Genomic DNA, 24,666 nt, shown 5'->3' with positions numbered 1-24,666 from the left:
AAGGATATCCCATCTCCTGCGGAGTTTTTCAGGGAGACCCATAATCATGCCTTTGAGAGTTTTATTAAATCTCTCCACCAGTCCATTTGTTTGTGGATGATAGGGTGTTGTGAACTTATACGTTACACCACACTCCTTCCACATGGCCTTTAAGTATGCAGACATGAAATTGCTTCCTCTGTCTGATACCACTTCCTTTGGGAAGCCCACCCTGGAAAATATTCCCAGGAGGGCCTTTGCCACTGCAGGTGCTGTAGTGGTCCTTAAAGGAATAGCTTCAGGATATCTTGTGGCATGGTCCACTACCACCAAGATAAACCTATTGCCTGAAGCAGTAGGAGGGTCAAGGGGGCCAACTATGTCAACCCCTACCCTTTCAAAGGGAACCCCAACCACAGGCAGTGGGATAAGGGGTGCCTTTGGAGTGCCACCTGTCTTACCACTGGCTTGACAGGTTTCACAGGACTTACAAAATTCCTTTGTGTCCTCAGACATCCTAGGCCAATGAAACAGGGGAACAAGCCTGTCCCAAGTTTTCATTTGTCCTAGATGCCCAGCTAAGGGAATGTCATGTGCCAGTGTTAGGAGGAACTTTCTGTACTCCTGAGGAATCACTAATCTCCTGGCAGCTCCAGGTTTAGGATCCCTATGCTCAGTGTACAAGAGGTTGTCCTCCCAGTAAACTCTGTGAGAGTCACTGACATCCCCATTAGCCTGTTTGACAGCTTGCTGTCTGAGACCCTCTAATGTGGGACAGGTTTGCTGTGCCACACTCAGCTCCTCTCTGGCAGGCCCCCCTTCACCCAAAAGCTCAGCAGTGTCTGCTTCCAGCTCCTCTGGTGTAGGTTCTGCACAGGGAGGGAATTCTTCTTCCTCAGAATTAGAATCCACTGTAGAGGGAGGGATAGTAGGAAGTGGTTTGCTTCTACTAGCCCTAGCTTTAGGGAGCACTTGGTCCATTGTTCCAGGATCCAAGCTTCCCTGTCCTTTTTGCTTTTTGGCCTGAGCCCTTGTCAAAGCAAAAATATGCCCTGGGATGCCCAGCATTGCTGCATGGGCCTCCAACTCCACATCTGACCAAGCTGATGTCTCCAAATCATTCCCTAATAGACAGTCTACAGGTAAATCTGAAGCTACCACAACTTTCTTTGGACCAGTTACCCCCCCCCAGTTGAGATTTACAACAGCCATGGGGTGGCTTTGTGTTATGTTGTGAGCATCGGTTACTTGGTACTGGTGTCCAAGTATGTGTTGTTCAGGGTGCACCAGTTTCTCAATCACCATTGTGACACTGGCACATGTGTCCCTGTAGGCCTGGACCTCAACACCATTTATTAGGGTTAGTTGCTTGTACTTCTCCAAGTTATGGGGGCAAGCAACCAAAGTGGCTAAATCAATAGCCCCTTCAGAGACTAAAGTAGCCTCTGTGGTCTCCCTAATCAGACCAACCCCAACTAAATTACCAAAAGTGAGCCCAGCTACTCCCTTGGATTGGCTATTAGTAGGTTTGCTCCCACCACCACTGCTATTAGTAGGGACACTAGGTGTAGCAGTAGGGGTTGTAGTGGTAGGAGCAGTGGTGCCTTTCTTTGGACAACTGGGATCTGTTGTCCAATGGCCTTTTATTTTACATAAATAGCACCATGGTTTCTTTTCCTTGTTCTGATTAAAGGAGGATTTGGACCCACCACCCCCATCAGAGTGTTTTTGTGGGGCTGATGAAGACTCATTTTTAGATTTGTCCCCACCCTTGTCAGAAGACTTACCATCCTTCTTTTTGTTGCCATCTTTGTCACCCCCTGTATGAACTTTTCTGTTCACTCTTGTTCTGACCCATTTGTCTGCCTTCTTTCCCAATTCTTGGGGAGAGGTCAGATCAGAGTCCACCAAGTATTGGTGCAACAAATCAGACACACAATTATTAAGAATATGATCTCTCAGGATCAAGTTATACAGGCTGTCATAATCAGTAACTTTACTGCCATGTAACCACCCCTCCAAGGCTTTCACTGCCTGGTCAATGAAATCAACCCAGTCTTGTGAAGACTCCTTTTTGGTCTCTCTGAACTTTATCCTGTACTGTTCAGTGGTTAAGCCATAACCATCCAGGAGTGCATTCTTAAGAACTTGGAAATTATTAGCATCATTTTCTTTCACAGTAAGGAGCCTATCCCTACCTTTTCCACTAAATGATAGCCATAGGATAGCAGCCCACTGCCTTTGAGGGACATCCTGTACAACACAGGCCCTCTCAAGTGCAGCAAACCACTTGTTAATGTCATCCCCCTCCTTATAAGGGGGAACTATCTTGTGCAGATTCCTGGAATCATGCTCTTTTGCAGGATGACTATGGGGAATACTGCTGCTGCCACCATGGGTATCTAAACCCAACTTCTGTCTTTCCTTCTCTAATTCAAAAGACTGTCTATCCAAATCCAGCTGTTGCTTTTTAAGCTTCAGTCTGGTTTGTTCCACCCTCAACTTATTGAGTTCCCTCTCTAACATTCTGTCATCAGGGTTGGTGGGAGGGACATTTCTAGAAACAGAGCTATGATGGGAATGAACAGAAGGAGACCTGTCCCTTACAGAAGCCACCCTAACAGCTTGGTTTACAGAAACATTACTACCAGTATGGTGAGAATAAATGCTTTTGCTATGATGTGAGACAACACTATTTATTTGGTGTGGCTCATCATCATTACCATCTATGCTAGATTGTCTAGTAATGGGCAGGCTAGGAAGTTTCTTTCCTGAATCTTTTCCTGGGGGAGTCCCTGAATCAGATTGGGAACTATTAGGTACTTTTTCAACAGATGGGGCACCTATGGCCTTATCCTGTTCTCTAAGCATGTTAAGTAACAGTTCCAAGGAAGGATTTTTCCCTACACTCAAACCTCTCTCTATACAGAGACTCCTTGCTCTTTTCCAGCTAAGGTTGTCATATGCAAGTTTGGACAGATCCACACTTTGGCCTGTGCCAGACATTTTTTAGAGAGAGTTAAAGTGATAGAAAAAGAGAAAAAAGTTTTCAGAACTTTTTGGAAAGACAGAAAAAAACTTTTAAAACTTTTAAGAACTTTTTGAGAGTTTCGAAGTACTTTTCAGCACTTAGAAAAGAGTGAAAAGAGGAAATGCAAAACTTTTTGGCTATGTGTATATACACTGACCTTGTTTTGTATATTTTTCTCTTATGAAAAGTACAATGACAAGAGTGGTAAGTAGTCTCAAGCACTTATCCCACCACTGCACAACCAATGTAGGAGGCTGGACTGGCTTGTAGTGAGTACCAAGGGGTACTTGCACCTTGCACCAGGACCAGTTATCCCTTATTAGTGTATAGGGTGTTTAGCAGCTCAGGCTGATAGATAATGGTAGCTTAGCAGAGCAGCTTAGGCTGAACTAGGAGACGTGTGAAGCTACTACAGTACCACCTAGTGTCATATGCACAATATCATAAGAAAACACAATACACAGTTATACTAAAAATAAAGGTACTTTATTTTTATGACAATATGCCAAAGTATCTTAGAGTGTACCCTCAGTGAGAGGATAGGAAATATACACAAGATATATATACACAATAGCAAAAATATGCAGTATAGTCTTAGAAAACAGTGCAAACAATGTATAGTTACAATAGGATGCAATGGGGAAACATAGGGATAGGGGCAACACAAACCATATACTCCAAAAGTGGAATGCGAACCACGAATGGACCCCAAACCTATGTGACCTTGTAGAGGGTCGCTGGGACTATTAGAAAATAGTGAGAGTTAGAAAAATAACCCTCCCCAAGACCCTGAAAAGTGAGTGCAAAGTGCACTAAAGTTCCCCTAAGGACAAAGAAGTTGTGTTAGAGGAATAATGCAGGAAAGACACAAACCAGCAATGCAACAACTGTGGATTTCCAATCTAGGGTACCTGTGGAACAAGGGGACCAAGTCCAAAAGTCACAAGCAAGTCGGAGATGGGCAGATGCCCAGGAAATGCCAGCTGCGGGTGCAAAGAAGCTTCGACTGGACAGAAGAAGCTGAGGTTTCTGCAGGAACGAAAAGGGCTAGAGACTTCCCCTTTGGTGGATGGATCCCTCTCGCCGTGGAGAGTCGTGGAGAAGTGTTTTCCCGCCGAAAGAACGCCAACAAGCCTTGCTAGCTGCAAATCGTGCGTTTGGCGTTTTTGGACGCTGCTGGGGCCCCGGAGGGACCAGGAGGTCGCAAATTGGACCTGAATAGAGAGGGGACGTCGAGCAAGACAAAGAGCCCTCACTGAAGCAGGTAGCACCCGGAGAAGTGCCAGAAACAGGCACTACAAGGATGCGTGAAACGGTGCTCGCCGAAGTTGCACAAAGGGGTCCCACGTCGCCGGAGACCAACTTAGAAAGTCGTGCAATGCAGGTTAGAGTGCCGTGGACCCAGGCTTGGCTGTGCACAAAGGATTTCCGCCGGAAGTGCACACGGGCCGGAGTAGCTGCAAAGTCGCGGTTCCCAGCAATGCAGCCCAGCGAGGTGAGGCAAGGACTTACCTCCACCAAACTTGGGCTGAAGAGTCACTGGACTGTGGGGGTCACTTGGACAGAGTTGCTGGATTCGAGGGACCTCGCTCGTCGTGCTGAGAGGAGACCCAATGGACCGGTAATGCAGCTTTTTGGTGCCTGCGGTTGCAGGGGGAAGATTCCGTCGACCCACGGCAGATTTCTTCGGAGCTTCTGGTGCAGAGAGGAGGCAGGCTACCCCCACAGCATGCACAAGCAGGAAAACAGTCGAGAAGGCGGCAGGATCAGCGTTACAGAGTTGCAGTAGTCGTCTTTGCTACTATGTTGCAGGTTTGCAGGCTTCCAGCGCGGTCAGCAGTCGATTCCTTATCAGAAGGTGAAGAGAGAGATGCAGAGGAACTCGGCTGAGCTCATGCATTCGTTATCTAAGGAATTCCCCAAAGCAGAGGCCCTAAATATCTGAAGTTTCCCCAGAGACAGAGACCCTAAATAGCCAGAAAAGAGGGTTTGGCTACCTAGGAGAGAGGATAGGCTAGCAACACCTGAAGGAGCCTATCACAAGGAGTCTCTGACGTCACCTGGTGGCACTGGCCACTCAGAGCAGTCCAGTGTGCCAGCAGCACCTCTGTTTCCAAGATGGCAGAGGTCTGGAGCACACTGGAGGAGCTCTGGACACCTCCCAGGGGAGGTGCAGGTCAGGGGAGTGGTCACTCCCCTCTCCTTTGTCCAGTTTCGCGCCAGAGCAGGGGCTAAGGGGTCCCTGAACCGGTGTAGACTGGCTTATGCAGAATTGGGCACCTCTGTGCCCAACAAAGCACTTCCAGAGGCTGGGGGAGGCTACTCCTCCCCTGCCTTCACACCATTTTCCAAAGGGAGAGGGTGTCACACCCTCTCTCAGAGGAAGTTCTTTGTTCTGCCATCCTGGGCCAGGCCTGGCTGGACCCCAGGAGGGCAGCTGCCTGTCTGAGGGGTTGGCAGCAGCAGCAGCTGCAGTGAAACCCCAGGAAGGGCAGTTTGGCAGTACCAGGGTCTGTGCTACAGACCACTGGGATCATGGGATTGTGTCAACCATGCCAGGATGGCATAGAGGGGGCAATTCCATGATCATAGACATGTTACATGGCCATATTCGGAGTTACCATTGTGAAGCTACATATAGGTAGTGACCTATATGTAGTGCACGCATGTAATGGTGTCCCCGCACTCACAAAGTTCAGGGAATTGGCTCTGAACAATGTGGGGGCACCTTGGCTAGTGCCAGGGTGCCCTCACACTAAGTAACTTTGCACCTAACCTTTACCAGGTAAAGGTTAGACATATAGGTGACTTATAAGTTACTTAAGTGCAGTGAAAAATGGCTGTGAAATAACGTGGACGTTATTTCACTCAGGCTGCAGTGGCAGGCCTGTGTAAGAATTGTCAGAGCTCCCTATGGGTGGCAAAAGAAATGCTGCAGCCCATAGGGATCTCCTGGAACCCCAATACCCTGGGTACCTCAGTACCATATACTAGGGAATTATAAGGGTGTTCCAGTAAGCCAATGTAAATTGGTAAAAATGGTCACTAGCCTGTTAGTGACAATTTGGAAAGAAATGAGAGAGCATAACCACTGAGGTTCTGATTAGCAGAGCCTCAGTGAGACAGTTAGTCACTACACAGGTAACCCATTCAGGCACACTTATGAGCACTGGGGCCCTGGGTTACCAGGGTCCCAGTGACACATACAACTAAAACAAAATATATACAGTGAAAAATGGGGGTAACATGCCAGGCAAGATGGTACTTTCCTACAGTGCCTGTATTTAGTTGATTGACCTCGGGTATAGTGCAAGGCTCTTGCGCTTAGGAATTATTACTTTAATAATCCCATCCTTCCACTACCTCAGATGTGGATCTACTCTGATAAATTATGGAGACAGTATGCCAGAAACATGGGACCTTTCAGGATATGTAGATGTCCACTGCACACAACAGGGAGACAGGAGGACAGTTAGGAACCTGTGGTTAGAGATCAACCAGAAACATTGTGAGGCAGATTCCACACCTTCATAAAAGATACCAAAAGGTCCTGAGGAGTGGAAATGTCCTGCAAGACCAAGCAAGCAAAATTACAGTCTATACATATCTGAATGTCAAGGAGATAGTGCTTGGTGAATGTGTGCATCACTGCCAGTAGGAAAGTAACATCTTGCCTGGCATGTTACCCCCATATTTCACTGTATATATGTTGTTTTGGTCTATGTGTCACTGAGACCCTGCCAGGCAGGGCCCCAGTGCTCATAAGTGTGCCCTGTATGTGTCCCCAGTGTGATAACTAACTGTCTCACTGAGGCTCTGCTAACCAGAACCTCAGTGGTTATGCTCTCTCTGCTTTCTAAATTGTCACTATCAGGCTAGTGACCAATTTCACCAATTCACATTGGCATACTGGAACACCCTTATAATTCCCTAGTATATGGTACTGAGGTACCCAGGGTATTGGGGTTTCGGGAGATCCCTATGGGCTGCAGCATTTCTTTTGCCACCCATAGGGAGATCTGACAATTCTTACACAGGCCTGCCAGTGCAGCCTGAGTGAAATAACGTCCAAGTTATTTCACAGCCATTTACCAATGCACTTAAGTAACTTATAAGTCACCTATATGTCTAACCTTCACCTGGTGAAGGTTGGGTGCAAAGTTACTTAGTGTGAGGGCAGCCTGGCACTAGCCAAGGTGCCCCCACATCGTTCAGGGCAAATTCCCCGGACTTTGTGAGTGCGGGGACACCATTACACGCGTGCACTGTACATACGTCGCTACCTATGTACAGCGTCACAATGGTAACTTTGAACATGGCCATGTAATATGTCTAGGATCATGGAATTGTCACCCCAATGCCATTCTGGCATTGGGGGGGAAATTCCATGATCCACCGGTCTCTAGCACAGAACCCAGATGTAGGAAAGTACCATCTTGCCTGGCATGTTACCCCCATATTTCACTGTATATATGTTGTTTTAGTTGTATGGGTCACTGGGACCCTGCCAGCCAGGGCCCCAGTGCTCATAAGTGTGCCCTGGATGTGTTCCCTGTGTAATGACTAACTGTCTCACTGAGGCTTTGCTAACCAGAACCTCAGTGGTTATGCTCTCTCTTTGCTTTCCAAATTGTCACTAACAGGCTAGTGACCAATTTCACCAATTCACATTGGCATACTGGAACACCCTTATAATTCCCTAGTATATGGTACTGAGGTACCCAGGGTATTGGGGTTCCAGGAGATCCCTATGGGCTGCAGCATTTCTTGTGCCAACCATAGGGAGCTCTGGCAATTCTTACACAGGCCTGCCACGGCAGCCTGAGTGAAATAACGTCCACGTTATTTCACAGCCATTTACCACTGCCCTTAAGTAACTTATAAGTCACCTATATGTCTAACCTTTACCTGATAAAGGTTGGGTGCTAAGTTACTTAGTGTGTGGGCACCCTGGCACTAGCCAAGGTGCCCCCACATCGTTCAGGGCAAATTCCCCGGACTTTGTGAGAGCAGGGACACCATTACACGTGTGCACTCTACATAGGTCACTACCTATGTATAGCGTCACAATGGTAACTCCGAACATGGCCATGTAACATGTCTAAGAGTCTCTAGCACAGACCCAGGTACTGCCAAACTACCTTTACCGGGGTTTTACTGCAGCTGCTGCTGCTGCCAACCCCTCAGACAGGTTTCTGCCCTCCTGGGGTCCAGCCAGGCTTGGCCCAGGAAGGCAGAACAAAGGACTTCCTCAGAGAGAGGGTGTTACACCCTCTCCCTTTGGAAAAAGGTGTCAGGGCTGGGGAGGAGTAGCCTGCCCCGGCCTCTGGAAATGCTTTGATGGGCACAGATGGTGCCCATCTCTGCATAAGCCAGTCTAGACCGGTTCAGGGATCCTCCAGCCCTGCTCTGGCGCGAAACTGGACAAAGGAAAGGGGAGTGACCGCTCCCCTGACCTGCACCTTTCCTGGGAGGTGCCCAGAGCTCCTCCAGTGTGCTCCAGACCTCTGCCATCTTGGAAACAGAGGTGCTGCTGGCACACTGGACTGCTCTGAGTGGCCAGTGCCAGCAGGTGACGTCAGAGACTCCTTCTGATAGGCTCTTACCTGTGTTGCTAGCCTATCCTCCTTCCTAAGTAGCCAAACTTCCTTTTCTGGCTATTTAGGGTCTCTGCTTTGGGGAATTCTTTAGATAACGAATGCAAGAGCTCATCAGAATTCCTCTGCATCTCTCTCTTCATCTTCTGCCAAGGAATGGACCGCTGACTGCTCTGGACGCCTGCAAAACCGCAACAAAGTAGCAAAGACGACTACTGCAACCTTGTATCACTGATCCTGCGGCCTTCTCAACTGTTTTCCTAGTGGTGCATGCTGTGGGGGTAGTCTGCCTCCTCTCTGCACTAGAAGCTCCGAAGAAATGTCCTGTGGGTCGATTGAATCGTCCCCCTGCAACCACAGGCACCAAAAGACTGCATCATCGGTCCTCTGGGTCCCCCCTCAGCACGACGAGCGTGGTCCCTGGAACTCAGCAACTCTATCCAAGTGACTCCCACAGTCCAGTGACTCTTCAGTCCAACTTTGGTGGAGGTAAGTCCTTGCCTCCCCACGCTAGACTGCATTGCTGGTTACTGCGTGATTTGCAGCTGCTCCGGCTCCTGTGCACTCTTCCAGCATTTCCTTTGTGCACAGCCAAGCCTGGGTCCCCGACACTCTAACCTGCAGTGCACAATCTCCTGAATTGTCCTCCGGCGTCGTGGGACCTTCTTTTGTGACTTCGGGTGAGCTCAGGCTCACTCTTTTTCGTAGTGCCTGTTCCGGCACTTCTGCGGGTGCTGCTTGCTTCTGAGTGGGCTCCTTGTCTTACTGGGCGCCCCCTCTGTCTCCTCACGCAATTGGCGACATCCTGGTCCCTCCTGGGCCACAGCAGCATCCAAAAACCCTAACCGCGACCCTTGCAGCTAGCAAGGCTTGTTTGCGGTCTTTCTGCGGGGGAACACCTCTGCAAGCTTCTTCATGACGTGGGACATCCATCCTACAAAGGGGAAGTTTCTAGTCCTCTTCGTTCTTGCAGAATCCACAGCTTCTACCATCCGGTGGCAGCTTCTTTGCACCCACAGCTGGCATTTCCTGGGCATCTGCCCACTCCCGACTTGAGTGTGACTCTTGGACTTGGTCCCCTTGTTCCACAGGTACTCTCGTCCGGAAATCCATCATTGTTGCATTGCTGGTGTTGGTCTTCCTTGCAGAATTCCCCTATCACGACTTCTGTGCTCTCTGGGGAACTTAGGTGCACTTTGCACCCACTTTTCAGGGTCTTGGGGTGGGCTATTTTTCTAACCCTCACTGTTTTCTTACAGTCCCAGCGACCCTCTACAAGGTCACATAGGTTTGGGGTCCATTTGTGGTTCGTATTCCACTTCTAGAGTATAAGGTTTGTGTTGCCCCTATCCCTATGTGCCCTCATTGCAATCTATTGTGACTGTACATTGCTTGCATTGCTTTCTATTGCTATTACTGCATATTTTTGGTATTGTGTACATATATCTTGTGTATATGTGCTATCCTCATACTGAGGGTACTCACTGAGATACTTTTGGCATATTGTCATAAAAATAAAGTACCTTTAGTTTTTGTATATCTGTGTTTTGTGTTTTCTTATGATATTGTACATATGACACCAGTGGTATAGTAGGAGCTTCACACGTCTCCTTGTTCAGCCTGTTGGCACAATCCCATGATCCCACGGGTCTGTAGCACAGACCCTGGTACTGCCAAACTGCCTTTTCAGGGGTTTCACTGCAGCTGCTGCTGCTGCCAACCCCTCAGACAGGTTTCTGCCCTCCTGGGGTCCAGCCAAGCTTGGCCCAGGATGGCAGAACCAAGGACTTTCTCAGTGAGAGGGCGTTACACCCTCTCCCTTTGGAAAAAGGTGTTAAGGCAGGGGAGGAGTAGCCTCCCCCAGCCTCTGGAAATGCTTTCATGGACACAGATGGTGCCCATTTCTGCATAAGCCAGTCTACACCAGTTCAGGGACCCCTCAGCCCTGCTCTGGCGTGAAACTGGACAAAGGAAAGGGGAGTGACCACTCCCCTGACCTGCACCTCCGATGGGAGGTGCCAAGAGCTCCTCCAGTGTGCTCCAGACCTCTGCCATCTTGGAAACAGAGCTGCTGCTGGCACACTGGACTGCTCTGAGTGGCCAGGGCCAGCAGGTGACGTCAGAGACTCCTTCTGATAGGCTCCTTCAGGTGTTGCTAGCCTATCCTCTCTCCTAAGTAGCCAAACCCTCTTTTCTGGCTATTTAGGGTCTCTGCTTTGGGGAATTCCTTAGATAACGAATGCAAGAGCTCATCAGTGTTCCTCTGCATCTCTCTCTTCACCTTCTGCCAAGGAATCGACTGCTGACCGCGCTGGAAGCCTACAAAACTGCAACAAAGTAGCAAAGACGACTACTGCAACTCTGTAACGCTGATCCTGCCGCCTTCTCGACTGTTTTCCTGGTGGTGCATGCTGTGGGGGTAGTCTGCCTCCTTTCTGCACTAGAAGCTCCAAAGAAATCTCCTGTGGGTCGACGGAATCGTCCCCCTGCAACCGCAGGCACCAAAGAACTGCATCACCAGTCCCCTGGGTCTCCTCTCAGCACGACGAGCGAGGTCCCTTGAATCCAGCAACTCTGTCCAAGTGACTCCCACAGTCCAGTGACTCTTCAGTCCAAGTTTGGTGGAGGTAAATCCTTGCCTCCCCTCGCCAGACTGCATTGCTGGGAACCGCAACTTTTGCAGCTACTCCGGCCTCTGTGCACTTCCGGCAAAAATCCATTGTGCACAGCGAAGCCTGGGTCCACGGCACTCTAACCTGCATTGCACGACTTTCTAAGTTGTCCTCCGGCGGCGTGGGACTCCTTTGTGCAACTTCGGGTGAGCACCGTTTCACTCCTCTTTGTAGTGCCTATTCCGGCACTTCTGCGGGTGCTGACTGCTTCTGAGAGGGCTTCTTATCTTGCTCGACGCCCCCTCTGTCCCCAGACACGATTGGCAACATCCTGGTCCCTCCTGGGCCACAGCAGCATCCAAAAACCCTAACCGCACGATTGGCAGCTAGCAAGGCTTGTTGGCGGTCTTTCTTCAGGAAAACACTTCTGCATGTCTCTCCACGGCGTGGGGCATCCGTCCCCCAAAGGGGAAGTTTCTAACCCTTGTCGTTCCTGCAGAATCCTCAGCTTCTACTGTCCAGTAGCAGCTTCTTTGCACCCACAGCTGGCATTTCCTGGGCATCTGCCCATCTCCGACTTGCTTGTGACTTTTGAACTTGGTCTCCTTGTTCCACAGTTACCCTCAACTGGAAATCCATTGTTGTTGCATTGCTGGTTTGTGTCTTTCCTGCAGAATTCCCCTATCACGACTACTATGTCCTTTAGGGAACTTTAGTGCACTTTGCACTCACTTTTCAGGGTCTTGGGGTGGGCTATTTTTCGACCCTCACTGTTTTCTTACAGTCCCAGCGACCCTCTACAAGGTCAAATAGGTTTGGGGTCCATTTGTGGTTCGCATTCCACTTTTGGAGTATATGGTTTGTGTGCCCCTATCCCTATGTGTCCCCATTGCATCCTATTGTAACTATACATTGTTTGCACTGTTTTCTAAGACTATACTGCATATTTTTGGTATTGTGTACATATATATTGTGTATATTTGCTATCCTCATACTGAGGGTACTCACTGAGATACTTTGGCATATTGTCATAAAAATAAAGTACCTTTATTTTTAGTATATCTGTGTATTGTGTTTTCTTATGATATTGTGCAAGTGACACTAGTGGTACTGTAGGACCTTCACTCGTCTCCTAGTTCAGCCTAAGCTGCTCTGCTAAGCTACCATTATCTATCAGCCTAAGCTGCTAGACACCCTATACACTAATAAGGGATACCTGGGCCTGGTGCAAGGTGTAAGTACCCCTTGGTACTCACCACAAGCCAGTCCAGCCTCCTACATTGGTTGTGCAGCGGTGGGATAAGTACTTTGCAACTACTTACCACTTTTGTCACTGTACTTTTCATAAGAGAAAAATATACAGAACAAGTTCAGTGTATGTACACCTAACCAAAAAGTTTTGCATTTCCTCTTTTCACTCTTTTATAAGTGCTGAAAAGTACATCTAAACTTTCTTAAAGTTCTTAAAAAGTTGAAAAAGTTTTTTTCTGTCTTTTCAAAAGTTCTGAAAAACTTTTTCTCTCTTTTTCTGTCACTTAAACACTGTCTAAAATGTCTGGAACAGGCCAAACTGTTGATCTGTCCAAACTTGCTTATGATCACCTTAGCTGGAAAGGAGCAAGGAGTCTCTGCATAGAAAGAGGTTTGAGTGTAGGGAAGAATCCCCCAGAGAACTATTGGTTAACATGCTTATAAAACAGGATAAGGCCAGAGGTGCCCCATCTGTTGAAAAAGTAGCTAATGGTTCCCAATCTGAACCAGGGACTCCCCTAGAAAAAGATTCAGGAAAGTAACTTCCTAGCCTGCCCATTACTAGACAGCCTAGCATAGTTGGTACTGATGTAGAGTCACACCATACTAATAGTGTTGTCTCACATCATAGCAAGAGTATTCCTTCTCACCACAGTAGAAGTGATGTTTCTGTTAACCAAGCTGTTAGGATGCCTTCTGTAAGGGATGGGTCTCCTTCTGTTCATTCTCACCATACTTCTGTTTCAAGGCATGTCCCTCCCACCCACCCTGATGACAGATTGTTAGAAAGGGAGCTCAATAGATTGAGAGTGGAACAAACCAGACTGAAGCTCAAGAAGCAACAGATGGATTTGGATAGACAGTGCTTAGAAGTGGAGAGAGAAAGACAGAAATTGGGTTTAGAAACCCATGGTGGCAGCAGCAGTATTCCCCATAGTCATCCTGCAAAAGAGTATGATTCTAGGAATCTGCACAAGATAGTTCCCCCTTATAAGGAGGGGGATGACATTAACAAGTGGTTTGCTGCACTTGAGAGGGCCTGTGTTGTACAGGATGTCCCTCAAAGGCAGTGGGCTGCTATCCTATGGCTATCATTTAGTGGAAAGGGTAGGGATAGGCTCCTTACTGTGAAAGAAAGTGATGCCAATAATTTTACAGTTCTTAAGAATGCACTCCTGGATGGTTATGGCTTAATCACTGAACAGTACAGGATGAAGTTCAGAGAGATGAAAAAGGAGTCTTCACAAGACTGGGTTGATTTTGTTGACCATTCAGTGAAGGCCTTGGAGGAGTGGTTACATAGCAGTAAAGTTACTGATTATGAAAGCCTGTATAACTTGATCCTGAGAGAGCATATTCTTAATAATTGTGTGTCTGATTTGTTGCACCAGTACTTGGTGGACTCTGATCTGACCTCTCCCCAAGAATTGGGAAAGAAGGCAGACAAATGGGTCAGAACAAGGGTGAACAGAAAAGTTCATACAGGGGGTGACAAAGATGGCAATAGGAAGAAGGATGGTAAGTCTTCTGACAAGGGTGGGGACAAATCTAAAAATGAGTCTTCATCAGGCACACAAAAACACTCTGGTGGGGGTGGTGGGCCCAAATCCTCTTCAAATCAAAACAAAGAAAAGAAACAATGGTGCTATTTATGTAAAATAAAAGGCCATTGGACAACAGATCCCAGTTGTCCAAAGAAAAGCGCCAAGCCTCCTACCACTACAACCCCTATTGCTACACCTAGTGTCCCTACTAATAGCAGTGGTGGTTGGAGCAAACCTACTAATAGCCAATCTAAGGGAGTAGCTGGGCTCACTATTGGTAACTTAGTTGGGGTTGGTCTGAATAGGGAGACCACAGAGGCTGTGTTAGTCTCTGAGGGGGCTATTGATTTAGCCACCTTGGTTGCTTGTCCCCTTTACATGGATAAGTACAATCAAGTACCCCTAATAAATGGTGTTGAGGTTCAGGCCTACAGGGACACAGGTGCCAGTGTTACAATGGCAATAGAGAAACTGGTCCACCCTGAACAACACCTACTTGGTCACCAGAACCAAGTAACCAATGCTCACAATAACACCCTTAGCCACCCCATGGCTGTTGTGAATCTCAACTGGGGGAGGGGGGGTTACTGGCCCAAAGAAAGTTGTGGTTGCCTCAGATTTACCTGTAGACTGTCTATTAGGGAATGATTTAGAGACATCAGCTTGGGCAGAAGTGGAGTTGGAGGCTCATGCAGCAATGCTGGGCATTCCAGGGCATATTTTTGCTTTAAACAGGGCTCAGGCCAAAAAGCAAAAAGGACAGGGTGACTTGGATCCTGGAAGAATGGACCAAGTGCTCCCTAAAGCAAGGGCTAGTAGAAGTAAAGCACTACCTACTATCCCTCCCTCTACAGTGGATTCTTGTTCTGAGGAAGAAGAATTTCCACCCTGTGCAGAACCTACACTAGAGGAGCTGGAAGCAGACACTGCTGAGCTTTTGGGTGAAGGGGGGCCTGCAAGGGAGGAGCTGAGTGTGGCACAGCAGACCTGTCCCACACTAGAGGGTCTAAGACAGCAAGCTGTCAAACAAGCAAATGGGGATGTCAGTGACTCTCACAGAGTTTACTGGGAGGGCAACCTCTTGTACACTGAAGCAAGGGATACAAAACCTGGAGCTGCCAGGAGATTGGTGATTCCTCAGGAATACAGAAAGTTCCTCCTAACTCTTGCTCACGACATTCCCTTAGCTGGACATTTGGGGCAAATGAAAACTTGGGACAGGCTTGTTCCCTTGTTTCATTGGCCTAGAATGTCAGAGGACACAAACGATTTTTGTAAGTCCTGTGAAACCTGTCAAGCCAGTGGCAAGACAGGTGGCACCCCAAAGACACCCCTTATTCCACTGCCTGTGGTTGGGGTTCCTTTGAAAGGGTAGGGGTTGACATAGTTGTCCCCCTTGACCATCCTACTGCTTCAGGCAATAGGTTTATCTTGGTGGTAGTGGACCATGCCACCAGATATCCTGAAGCAATTCCTCTAAGGACCACTACAGCTCCTGCAGTGGCAAAGGCCCTCCTGGGAATCTTTTCCAGGGTGGGCTTCCCAAAAGAGGTGGTATCAGACAGGGGAAGCAATTTCATGTCTGCTTACTTAAAGGCCATGTGGAAGGAGTGTGGTGTGACATACAAGTTCACCACACCCTATCATCCACAAACAAATGGACTGGTGGAGAGATTTAACAAAACTCTCAAAGGCAAGATTATGGGACTCCCTGAAAAACTCAGCAGGAGATGGGATATCCTTTTACCATGCCTCCTTTTTGCTTACAGGGAGGTACCCCAGAAAGGAGTGGGCTTCAGCCCCTTTGAACTTCTTTTTGGTCACCCTGTGAGAGGTCCTCTAACACTTGTTAAGGAGGGTTGGGAACAACCTTTAAAAGCTCCAAAGGAAGACATAGTGGACTATGTACTTGGCCTCAGATCAAGGATGGCTGAGTACATGAAAAAGGCCAGTAAAAACCTTCAGGCCAGCCAAGAGCTCCAGAAGCACTGGCATGATCAGAAGGCTGTTTTGGTTCAGTATCAACCAGGGCAGAACATGTGGGTCTTGGAGCCTGTGGCCCCAAGAGCACTCCAAGATAAATGGAGTGGACCCCACACAATTGTTGAGAAAAAGGGTGAAGTCACCTACTTAGTTGACTTAGGCACTGCCAGGAGTCCCCTTAGGGTGCTCCATGTCAATCGCCTGAAACCCTACTATGACAGGGCTGATCTCACCCTGCTCATGGCAACTGATGAGGGACAGGAAGAAGACAATGATCCTCTCCCTGATCTCTTCTCTTCCACAGAAAAAGATGCTCTAATGGAAGGGGTTGTACTGGCAGATTGTCTTACTGCTGAGCAGAAAGACCACTGCATAAATCTCCTGGGTCAGTTTTCTGAACTCTTCTCTACTGTGCCAGGTACCACTTCTTGGTGTGAGCACACTATAGATACTGGAGACAGCTTGCCTGTCAAAAGTAAAATCTATAGGCAGCCTGACCATGTCAGAGACTGCATAAAGCAAGAGGTGCAGAAAATGTTAGAACTAGGAGTGGTTGAGCACTCTGAAAGTCCATGGGCTTCTCCTGTGGTACTTGTACCAAAACCTCATTCCAAAGATGGAAAGAAGGAAATGCGGTTTTGTGTTGACTACAGAGGTCTCAACCAGGTAACCAAAACTGATGCTCACCCTATACCCAGGGCAGATGAGCTCATAGATACACTTGCATCCGCCAAGTATCTAAGCACTTTTGACTTGACTGCAGGGTATTGGCAGATCAAATTATCAGAAGATGCAAAAGCTAAAACTGCATTTTCAACCATTGGAGTCCATTACCAATTCACAGTAATGCCTTTTGGATTGAAAAATGCACCTGTCACTTTTCAAAGGTTGGTGAACACAGTCCTGCAAGTGCTGGAAGCTTTCAGTGCAGCATATCTGGACGATGTAGCTGTCTTTAGCTCCTGCTGGGATGATCACCTGGTCCACCTATGGAAAGTTTTAGAGGCCCTGCAAAAGGCAGGCCTCACTATCAAGGCTTCAAAGTGCCAGATAGGGCAGGGGAAAGTGGTTTATCTGGGACACCTGGTTGGTGGAGAACAGATTGCACCACTTCAGGGGAAAATCCAAACTATTATAGATTGGGTTCCCCCTACTACTCAGACTCAGGTGAGAGCCTTTTTAGGCCTCACTGGGTACTATAGGAGGTTCATAAAGAACTATGGCTCCATTGCAGCCCCTCTTAATGACCTCACTTCAAAGAAAATGCCTAAGAAGGTATTATGGACAGCAAACTGTCAGAAAGCTTTTGAGGAGCTGAAGCAGGCCATGTGCTCTGCACCTGTCCTGAAAAGCCCTTGTTACTCTAAAAAATGCTATGTCCAAACTGATGCATCTGAATTAGGAGTAGGGGCAGTCCTATCACAACTTAATTCTGAGGGCCAGGATCAACCTGTTGCTTTTATTAGTAGAAGGTTGACCCCTAGAGAAAAGCGTTGGTCTGCCATTGAGAGGGAGGCCTTTGCTGTGGTCTGGGCACTGAAGAAGTTGAGGCCACACCTGTTTGGCATTCACTTCATTATTCAGACAGACCACAAACCTCTACTATGGCTAAAACAAAGGAAAGGTGAGAATCCTAAATTGTTGAGGTGGTCCATATCCCTACAGGGAATGGACTATACAGTGGAACATAGACCTGGGAGTACCCACTCCAATGCAGATGGACTCTCCAGATATTTCCACTTAGACAAAGAAGACCCATCAGGTCCAACTAGTCTTATTGTACTTCGTTTGGGGGGGGGGGGGGGGTTGTGTAGGAAAGTACCATCTTGCCTGGCATGTTACCCCCATTTTTCACTGTATATATGTTGTTTTAGTTGTATGTGTCACTGGGACCCTGCCAGCCAGGGCCCCAGTGCTCATAAGTGTGCCTGACTGTGTTACCTGTGTTATGACTAACTGTCTCACCGAGGCTCTGCTATCCAGAACCTCAGTGGTTATGCTCTCTCATTTCTTTCCAAATTGTCACTAACAGGCTAGTGACCATTTTACCAATTTACATTGGCTTACTGGAACACCCTTATAATTCCCTAGTATATGGTACTGAGGTACCCAGGGTATTGGGGTTCCAGGAGATCCCTATGGGCTGCAGCATTTCTTTTGCCACCCATAGGGAGCTCTGACAATTCTTACACAGGCCTGCCACTGCAGCCTCAGTGAAATAACGTCCACGTTATTTCACAGCCATTTACCACTGCACTTAAGTAACTTATAAGTCACCTATATGTCTAACCTTTACCTGGTAAAGGTTAGGTGCAAAGTTACTTAGTGTGTGGGCACCCTGGCACTAGCCAAGGTGCCCCCACATTTTGCAGGACAAATTCCCCAGACTTTGTGAGTGCGGGGACACCATTACACGCGTGCACTACACATAGGTCACTACCTATGTGTAGCTTCACAATGGTAACCCCGAATATGGCCATGTCACATGTCTAAGATCATGGAATTGCCCCCTCTATGCCATCCTGGCATTGTTGGCACAATCCCATGATCCCACTGGTCTGTAGCACAGACCCTGGTACTGCCAAACCCTCAGACAAGTTTGTGCCCTCCTGGGGTCCAGCCAGGCTTGGCCCAGGATGGCAGAACAAAGGACTTCCTCAAAGAGAGGGTGTTACACCCTCTCCCTTTGGAAAAAGGTGTTAAGGCAGAGGAGGAGTAGCCTACCCCAGCCTCTGGAAATGCTTTCATGGGCACAGATGGTGCCCATTTCTGCATAAGCCAGTCTACACCGGTTCAGGGACCCCTCAGCCCTGCTCTGGCGCGAAACTGGACAAAGGAAAGGGGATTGACCACTCCCCTGACCAGCACCTCCCCTGGGAGGTGCCCAGAGCTCCTCCAGTGTGCTCCAGACCTCTGCCATCTTGGAAACAGAGGTGCTGCTGGCACACTGGACTGCTCTGAGTGGCCAGGGCCAGCAGGTGACGTCAGAGACTCCTTCTGATAGGCTCCTTCAGGTGTTGCTAGACTATCCTCTCTCCTAAGTAGCCAAACCCTCTTTTCTGGCTATTTAGGGTCTCTGCTTTGGGGAATTCCTTAGATAACGAATGCAAGAGCTCATCAGAGTTCCTCTGCATCTTTCTCTTTACCTTCTGCCAAGGAATCGACTGCTGACCGTGCTGGAAGCCTGCAAAACTGCAACAAAGTAGCAAAGACGACTACTGCAACTCTGTAACGCTGATCCTGCCGCCTTCTCGACTGTTTTCCTGGTGGTGCATGCTGTGGGGGTAGTCTGCCTTCTCTCTGCACTAGAAGCTCCGAAGAAATCTCCCGTGGGTTGACGGAATCTTCCCCCTGCAACCGCAGGCACCAAAGAACTGCATCTCCGGTCCTCTGGGTCTCCTCTCAGCACGACGAGCGAGGTCCCTTGAACTCAGCAACTCTGTCCACGTGACTCCCACAGTGAAGTGACTCTTCAGTTCAAGTTTGGTGGAGGTAAGTCCTTGCCTCCCCATGCTAGACTGCATTGCTGGGAATCACGTGTTTTGCAGCTACTCCGGCTTCTGTGCACTCTTTCAGGATTTCCTTTGTGCACAACCAAGCCTGGGTCCCCGGCACTCTAACCTGCAGTGCATGACCTCCTGAGTTGTCCTCCGGCGTCGTGGGACCTTCCTTTGTGACTTCGGGTGATCTCCGGTTCACTCCACTTTGTAGTGCCTGTTCTGGCACTTCTGCGGGTGCTGCTTGCTTCTGAGAGGGCTGGACCCAAAATAGGTGAACAAGCGCTCACCACTCCTTGATTTATTCACCATAGGAACTGTGAAAGGCCTCTGGTCAGCAGGTCATAAAGATCTTTTGGGGTTGTAAGGGCTTAACAGCCGCTATATCAGATGTAGGCCATTGTTGTGTATTGCCTGATGGGCTATGCAGAGGGCTTTGAATTGTATTCTTTTGGATATTGGCAGCCAGCGAAGAGACACCAAAATAGAGGAGACAGAGTGATGCTTTGATATTTTAGCAGAATATGTGAGGTGGCCTTTTGAACCACTTGGAGTCTTTCAACCACATTTTGAGGACTGCCCAAACATAGCGAGTTTCTGTAGTCCAGGCGAGATAGCACAAGTCCTTGAACTACCGTTCTGCAGGTGGCTCAATGTAGGCAACTCAGAAGCTTTCTAGGAGTACTGAGCAAGCCGAAGCAACTGGAGGCTAGTTTCCTAACTTGAACCTCCAATAGTGAATTTACTTTCAATCCAAAAGCCAAGACTTTTTATCTCTGGTTTATGGGGAGAGAGGGGCGATGTGGTGCTTGTCGAGGGAGTAGTGCAAGCATAGTTCATTCCACTGTGAGTGGCACTTCGGTTATATCCTCATTTAATTTTAGGGTGCTACTAGACATCCAGTCAGTTACTTGCTTTAAGGTGGCATTTAGTTGCTTGGAAAGTGCTGCTGTGTAAGGGGTTAAATGAGCTGTGTTTCATCTGCATATGGAACCATTAGGAAACCAAGCCCACTTATAATTTCTACAAGAGGGTGAGCATAAAGTTTGAACAGCATCAGGCTCAATAAGGAGCCCTGTGGAACTCCATGTTCCATTACATGCGATTCTAAGCAGAAGGGCTCCTCGCAGACTTTGAAGCTTCTATTGTTAAGAAATGAAGCAAACCATTTGAGAGCTGTTTCTGTAATGCCATCTTCTTCCAGTCTCTGGATTAGAATTGAGTGGGATACCAAATCGAAAGCAGAGATTAAATCCAACAGTATAACTCTGGCAGATATGCCTTGATCCAGAATTTTCTTCTGCTCATCGGTAACAGTTAACAGTGCTGTTTCCGTACTACTTCCAGCCCAGAAGCCATTTTGAATAGACTGTAAAATTCCCTGATCCTCCAAAAATGAGGCGAGATGTTTATTAACCAATTTTTCTACAATTTTACTTACACCTGAGAGCAAAGAGATTGGTCTGTAGTTTTCTGCTTGTGTGGAGTCTAAGTATGTTTTTTTAAGTGCGGCCTTGTAGCTGTGTATTTCAGGGGGATGGCACAACACTGCTCTCCAAAGAGTGGTTCAAAATGTTAGTCAGAACCAGAAAAATACAATTTCCATCTTTCATGAGAATGTCGGGAGGGGCTGGGTCTGGTGGAGTTCCTAATTTGATCTAAGTGATAATTCCTTCAATATCTTCATTACTGACATCTGGAAAACCTGACAATTTCTCCTTAGCAATATTTGCTGTGGTTTCGTTCGTCGAAGCACAAATATTATTGACTTTCTCAAGGAAATAGTTTGCTAACATGTTACATCGTGCCTCGGAGGCTAAGGCTCCCGACTGAGACATGGCTAATTGTATAAAGGAGTTAACAATTTTCAAAAGCTCTTTTGAATAGTTGGAGGCATTGTCTATCTTGATACTGAGGAAGGTGGTTCAAGCTTCTCTTATAGCACAGCAATATGTTTCCTATAGTTTCTTTTACTAGCTTTTACTTTTACTAGCTTCATAATATTGTTTTCTCCACTTTCTTTCCACTCTTTTCCATTCTCATTTTAAATCTATAAAAAAAACAGAAGGTCTAGTTTACCGTGAGCTACTGAATCAGCATGAAGTTCCAAGCCAGATCCCCAAACCATCGCCCAAGAGCGACTGGCCATGCTGAACAAACTGTCAAAGGAGACCGACTGCCAAGCAACAGAGCCACACTCCTAACAACTGAGGGCTGAACACGGATGACAAATTGTAGCTCTTACTTGGGTAAGACAGGCCGACAGGCACGGGAGGGAGGCATCTATAGACCTTGTTTTACCCATATGGCACTCCCACGTCTTAACCCCAGCTTTGCCGTTTGAACATAACTGACAGCTCATCACTGACTATAGACCTTCCTTACGGTTCCAATAGTTTTTCTGTTTTATTTCCTCCCTGATGCACTCACTCCCACACTCACTTCCAGTCATTACTATACCCTCAACAATTTGCAAGCCATGCTCCTGGCACAACACATACTGGCCTCCTTTCACTTAGCACTGTGACTCCCCCCATGACCATGGCCCCAACCTCTATCACCCACTACTTTCCAACTGTTAGAAATGGGGTCCCCAGTTGGCAGAGGTATACACCCTTGTCCAAATAGGGACAACAATCCTAGTCAGGGTAAGTCACACACAATCCTAATTATCCTGTGCCCACCCTCTGGTAGCTTTGCACTGAGCAGTCAGGCTTAACTTGGAAGACAATGTGTAAAGTATTTGTGCAATATATCATACAGTAACACAGTGAAAACACCACATAAATAATCCACATAGGTTTAAAAAAATCTTTATCTGGTTAAATTAAGGTCAAAACAACAAAGATTCAGTAAGCACAAGTTGAGATATCACATTTGCAAGTTTGAAAAGTCTTAAATCATAGAAATCAACCGTTGTCTCTTGGTTTCACAAAGTACCTGGTTTGCATAAAATATTACAAGCATGGGGACCCCAGAGGAAGAGATGCATGGAAAAATAGGGTGTGCGGTGGAATTTCCGGTGCGGCACAGATGATGAGTCATTTGTTTCCATGGTGCAGGGGGCTCTTTATTGATACCCGACATGCAGTCTTGGTTCCTCACTGCGATGCGGGGATCTTTTTGACACCCAGGGACGATGAGTGGAAATCCTGGGTGTACAGGACAAAGTCACAGGCGTTGCGTCGATCCGGTATGCGATGCAGCAAATTTTCTGTCGCACGGCAGCCGCTGCATCGATTCTTCACTTGGGAAGTAGGGTTGCATCATTCCGGTTCGGCTGTGCGTCGATCCAGTAGGGCTGTGTGTCAAAATTTCTGTTGCACGGCAGGCGCTGCGTCAATTCTTCACACGGACGTCGGACTGCGTTTTTCCGTTTTGGCTGTGTGGAGATATTCTCGTCGCAAGGCAAGCTGTGCGTCGTTATTCCAGCGGGCTGTGCATCAATTTTTGGCGCACAAGGAGTTCCTTTAAGAGATGAAGGCCCTCAGAAGACCGCCAACACACCGCCGCGGAACTCCGCCACAGCTATTACGACCCCCTGCTCGGAATCCGCCAAAATTGAGACACCCACACAAGCCCGCCACATCAAAGGTCAGAGATAAACTGGCGAAAACAAAACCTCTACCGTCACGCCAACAAACAGAAATACGCCCACACTATGACGACCCTCGAATCCACGCGGCGGTCTTTCAACCGCGGTATTCCATTGGCGGTACACACCGCCGCTCTCAAAATACACACACATTGACAAAACACTGCCACATTGGACAGTTCGAAAAACACACACCTGATACACATACACACACCACTCCCACACACCCATTACAATATAAAACTCACAACTGCATCACCCACAAACCCCTGCGACCAAAATACCGAAAGAAGGCCAGAGAGAGACACTACAAACTACTACCAAGCATCCACAGGCACACAATACCATCACCCACATAATTCCACGCACCTCACACAATACACCACTAAATATCACCCCACTTATCACTACACACACCACCCCACACATCACCCACACCACCCCATGGCACAGCAAAGACACCACAGGTTCTCTGAGGAGGAGCTCAGGGTCATGGTGGAGGAAATCGTCCGGGTAGAGCCACAGCTATTCGGATCACAGGTGCAGCACACCTCCATAGCTAGGAAGATGGAGCTATGGCAAAGAATAGTGGACAGGGTTAACGCAGTGGGACAGCACCCAAGAAATAGGGATGACATCAGGAAGAGGTACAACCTACGGGGGAAGGTGCGTACCGTGGTCTCAAGACACCACCTTGCGGTTCAGCGGACTGGCGGCGGACCCCCACCTCCACCCCCACAACTAACAGCATGGGAGGAGCAAGTCTTGGCGATTCTGCATCCTGAGGGCCTCGCAGGAGTAGATGGAGGAATGGACTCTGGTAAGTCAAATCTTAACTATTACATCCCCCACCCTACCTGCATGCCATCACATACCCTCACCCTTGCCCCCACCATCACTCCAACTCCTCACATAAGTGCCAATGTCACAAACCACACATCCCAACACCAAGCCCTGCATGCAGCAACAAAGCATGGACACCCATCACCAAAGCATGGCCACTGCACATACCCATACACCCCCCTAAACCACCATCACACAAGGTCCCACACAGGAATGCAAGCACTGGGGTACATGGTCAACCACCCATTGCACACCATGGCACACAGAGATGCAATAAACATCCTTTTATACCCCTGCAGGACCCCTACCCAACGTCACCGGACAGGAGGGTCCACACATGTCCACACCACCAACAGAAGAGGCCCACAGTGATGACAGCAGCTCTGTCCAATTGGATCTAGATGACCAGCCCGGCCCATCTGGGACCTCGGGACAGTTGGTTCCCCTCACACTAGCACAGGCCACCACAGAGCTTCCCCCCTCTGGAAACACCAGCACCCACCCAGCGGGCCATACCTCAGTCCCCAGGACACGTCAATCAGCAGTGTGTCCATGTATGAGGCTAGCCTGGCTTGTAGTGGGTACCAGAGGTACTTACACCTTGTGCCAGGTCCAGTTATCCCTTATTAGTGTGGAAGAGGTGTTTCTAGCAGCTTAGGCTGATAGAAGGTAGCTATGGCAAAGCAGCTAAGGCTGAACTAGGAGACATGCAAAGCTCCTACTATACCACTGCT

Source organism: Pleurodeles waltl, chromosome 3_1 (assembly GCF_031143425.1).
Source record: "Pleurodeles waltl isolate 20211129_DDA chromosome 3_1, aPleWal1.hap1.20221129, whole genome shotgun sequence".
NCBI classification, from domain to species: domain Eukaryota; kingdom Metazoa; phylum Chordata; class Amphibia; order Caudata; family Salamandridae; genus Pleurodeles; species Pleurodeles waltl.
Note: the sequence above shows the minus strand (reverse complement) of the source record.